This window comes from Carassius carassius, chromosome 16, assembly GCF_963082965.1.
Source record: "Carassius carassius chromosome 16, fCarCar2.1, whole genome shotgun sequence".
Lineage (NCBI taxonomy): Eukaryota > Metazoa > Chordata > Actinopteri > Cypriniformes > Cyprinidae > Carassius > Carassius carassius.
Genome location: NC_081770.1, coordinates 17,049,955 through 17,054,500, shown reverse-complemented (window position 1 = coordinate 17,054,500; position 4,546 = coordinate 17,049,955). Strand labels below are relative to the sequence as shown.

The following is a 4,546-nucleotide window of genomic DNA, read 5'->3' as shown; positions in this document are numbered from 1 at the left end:
TCAGGTTTCTTACATGTGCAAACTATGAGCCAAACATGCATAAACACAGTTTAAAGTTTGAAAAGCTTGTCTTTAGCATATTAGCGTTAATGTTAATTTTAAGGTGCACTCTGTAATTTTCTCCCCAATGAAACATTATAATACATTAAAAATGTCACTTTTGCCCCGTGACATTATTTTTATTTTTTTTAGTACCATTTGTTTCTTGTGTAAAACGTGAAAAAAAAAAGATTTTATTCACTTGTATCTTTTCAAAAGTTGCCTACCATTTTATTTTTAAAACGTAATGAAATTTTGTTTAAAAAAAAATTAGTCGTGGTTGTTTAGCGCAATCTTTGAGTAGGCCTACTACTATATTTACATTTACAGTAGGCTAATATTTTCCCAGAATGCATTGAAAATCTACAGCAGCACACTGTATACAGTGTATACAGTGGGAAACTGCTGAGAATACATACTGTGAAACAACAACTAAATTCACAGTAACATACTGTATGCAAATTGTACAGCAGGGAACTGTTGAGAATACAGAAATATATTGTAAAAACAACAATTATTTACAGTGTACACAGTGTACTCCAGTCAATCACACGCCACATTCACATGTTGACCAAATTATGTTGCACTTATACAAAAATAAATGTTTTAAAGATTTGCATAAATGTTTTTAAAATCCTACTCCATGTGTAATTCCAAGATAGTAGGTATAATAGTAAAGTAATACAGGATAATAAGTTATCTACTGTATAGAAGGCATAAAAATCACTTTACAATTCCATGAGGCCAATTGACCAATCAATTTCAGTGAAAAAAAGTTTGACTAGCGGTTGCTACAAAACTGATCCCAGTAGGTAATGTATTCCACACCATTTAAACGACAAATCTAATCAAGTCCACATTATTTTGAGACCTTCACTGTGTAGTAGTCTTTTGTTCAGCTTTAGAAAACCAAGTCCTCTTTAGCCAATCAGCCTCAAGCATTCATCCGTATCCTAGCAACCATTTGTAATGTTTCCCTGCATCCCACTGTGTGGCCTTGCCACATCGCCGTGAATATGCACAAGCTCTCAGTGTCAGCTGCCCGTTGTGATGTGTAATGCATTGCCGGAACGCTTAATTAACCTAATTTTGCAATGGATGCCTGTGACAGACGATTATTTCATCAGAATGATGTATGTGTTTGATCATTTGCAGGAATGCGAGCTTATTAAATGGATGGGAGCGCGTGACAAGAATATATTTCAGAAAGATCAAATTAAACCCTCATGACGGGTTCTTTTGGGTGAAAGAAAAGAAGAATTTGCAGTGTTTATGTGGATGGATGGTTGGTTGATCCATTTCCATTGAATCTACAGTTTATCATTTCTGCAACTTGTTTTGCATCTGCGCTTGAATTTCAGTCACAGCCTGAGGTCTGTGAGAAGCGAAGGGTATGAAATAAACAGAAAAGTGAAGAAGAACTTTGGAGGCTCATCCTCCTTTGCATCTCGAGAAGTTTTACTCCTTAGAGAGTCCCCATGCTTTGAAGCCACCAACATGAAAAGACTCCATTAGATGATAAAGAAAACAGATCAAACGCCTTTTTTCTAAACTTAAAGCCTGATGTTTCAATAGAAGTCACCTTTAAATCACTCCTCAGTTCATTTATTCATTAAAGAAGAGCCATTTCATTCTTTCTCATAGAAGTTAGGCTTTGGTTTATCTCTCAAAAACATATCCTCCTCACATTTTTATGCCAATTAAGGACAATTTGCCAGGTGTCCTGACATTTTCATTTTGAGGTTTATTTATTTATTTTGTATGAAAATACAATGGATTTATAATAAATAAAATACTAGCATTAATCAGTGTATAAATACATATATACAAATAAAATGGATTTAGAGGGAAAATGTGTAATTGTCACACATCTCAAGGAACTTGAGATGAAGATGAAAGAAAAATGTTAAAAGGACTCAAGAAAATATTTGTCAGTTTGCTCTATTTCTAGTTATAACAAATCTAGTCACTGACACTTGACATAATAACTGTAGACATCGCAAACAATGAAATCAAACACTTCAGAGCCCTCAACACCTGTGAAAGACCTAAATATTTACTACAGGGACTCTATATGATTATTAAGTATGTCACTATTGCATGTGAGTGCTTATTTATTTATATCGTAACTAAAACTATTCTAAAAGAGTTATTAAGGGCACAAATGTTCATAAATATATTAAGCGAATTAAGTGTCAGCTGCAAAATACTGTGTACCTAAAATAAATTACATTTCTGTATGACATCCCTGTTCTTCTGTGTTCTTCTACTAAGAACTTCAAACTTCAAAAGTACACAAAAGCACTTAAAAAGTATCATACAATGATGCCATGTGACCCGTACATTATTAATAAATATCTTCTGAAGCCATTTGATAGCTTTATGTGAGGAACAGACTGAAATTGTGAACAGGTGTTTTTTGCATCATAGCTGTAAATGTATTGTGCTATTTAGCACAACTGGAACGCTCTATCAACCAATCAGCATCCAGGACTGGACCTACCATTTATTCATAAAGGATTACAGCATTTGCTGCTGTGGTTTGATGTGTTTGCTCTGCATTTACAGTATGTCTTCATTGACTCTAGTCGTCATGCTTTTCTGCTTTAATTATGATTGTAATAAAACGGTCTTGATTTTATATTGCCCATTCGACTTTCAGCAAGCTTGTAATTAATTTAGCAATTTAAATATAGTGTAAATTGATTTTTCACAGTCAGCTTTATTGAAGTGCTTAGGGATGCAGAAAGCTGCTTGCAGACTGAGCGGAGGTCAGAAACAAAGACTGCACCACTCACACTGTCAAAGGACAGACTCTTTAAATGCACAGAACTCAAACAATCCAAGTTATACACTCCAAGTTGGTCATAATATTGTAGGGGTGGGTGATATAAGTAATAATGTATATCACAATTTATGAAAGCTTCACAGAGCAACATGTTATATTGTGATGGGACATTTGTGAGAAATTAAGTTGCATTTTTGAACACTAGCTAGTTGCAGAATAAAGTCCCAATTGTTAGACCGTTATAAGAACACACTGATGTTGCAATTGTGAGATATAAAACAATAAGTCACAGTTGTGAGATTTAAATTCACAATTATCAGACATATTTACAATAACAACAAATTAAGTCACAACTGTGAGAAATACTTGAATTTTTGAACAAAAGCTGCAGTAATGAGAAATAAAGTGAAAGTGAAAAAGTGAAGTGACGTGTGGTGTTCCATAATTAGAATTTGTGTTCGCGCATGTAGGCCTACTGATATTCATTAAAGTACATTGCTTGTGCAATGAATATAAAAACATAAAAACTCATACATGGGTATTTTTTCTTTAATTTCTTGAATTATAAGGTTATTTTACCCAGTTCTGATTGGCCAATCACCGTTATTCTTTAATTATGTTAAGTTGATAATTTTAACATTTTATTTGCATGATAAATGTTTAATAATACACATTATTAATCCAAAGGGGATGGTAAGAGAGAATGGTGGTTTTACTGAGGTGATGCCTTTTGTAATTTTTTTCCAACCAGAGGGATGCCATCCCTCCGCATCTCAATTTTCAAAACCCTCAATTCGAGCCCTGGATGCCAATGCAATAACAATAAAATTACTTTGCAATTGTGACATAAGAATCATGAGAAATAGTCTAAATAACAAGAAATAGTCACAATTGTCAGATATAACGTTGCACTTTTGAGAAAGTTGCAATAATTAGAAATAGTTGCAATAAGGATGGAGTGAAAACGAATGAATTCATAATTGTGAGACAAATAGTCGAGAAACAGTCAAAATAAAGACAGAACGGAAATCTAACAAGGAACTTTAAATTTACAGCTGCTTTATTGAATCCATGGGAACAACATGGGGACAGCATGTTTAATTTGTTTTCTTGCTAAACATTTGGCTACAACTAAGACAATGTGTGAATTATAACTTTTCAAACAGCTACTTCAAACATCTCAAAGAGCTAACACAAAAACATTTTATGAATGTGACAGAACTCTATATCACAGAATATATATTTTAAATACATTCACTTTTCCCCTACATGCTGTTCCAAAAAACAGCACAAAATCTCCTTGACAATTACGGGATGTAAAATAAATGATTATTACTCTAAAAAAAAAAAAATTCTTTTAAAAGAACATAAGTCTAAGAGTGGAAAAACTGTAGGTACAAAAAATGCAAATGTAGAACAAAAAAATCATCATAGACATAAATAAAATCATGCTATGATCTTTTCATTTATTCATCTGACTACATTTGTTTTTTACTTGACAAAAACACAATGAATGACTCACAATTGAAACAAATGCAACAATGCAATTTAATTCCTAGTACATGGTGCGATATCTGGTCTCACAAGTACAAACTTTGCAAAAAGCTTGAAGGGATAACACACATGGGCCACAGAACTTACCATCTCATTAACAAGCCATATGCTCCTTCCTCTCATGTAATCAGTTTGTAGTGTTTCACGTTTCTAGTAATCCATCTT

At 33.3% G+C, this 4,546-nt stretch overlaps 1 protein-coding gene across 4 annotated transcripts in view; it reads right to left on the bottom strand.

Moving 5' to 3' along the window:
* Positions 1-3,866: 3,866 nt before the first annotated feature.
* Positions 3,867-4,546, bottom strand: part of LOC132159722 (SH3 domain-binding protein 4-A) — a 33,815-nt gene continuing 33,135 nt past the window's right edge. For all 4 annotated transcript variants that reach the window (XM_059569308.1, XM_059569309.1, XM_059569310.1 and 1 more), the window contains one exon: positions 3,867-4,546. This exon is cut by the window's right edge and continues 735 nt beyond it. The gene's annotated coding sequence lies outside the window, so the exon portion shown is untranslated.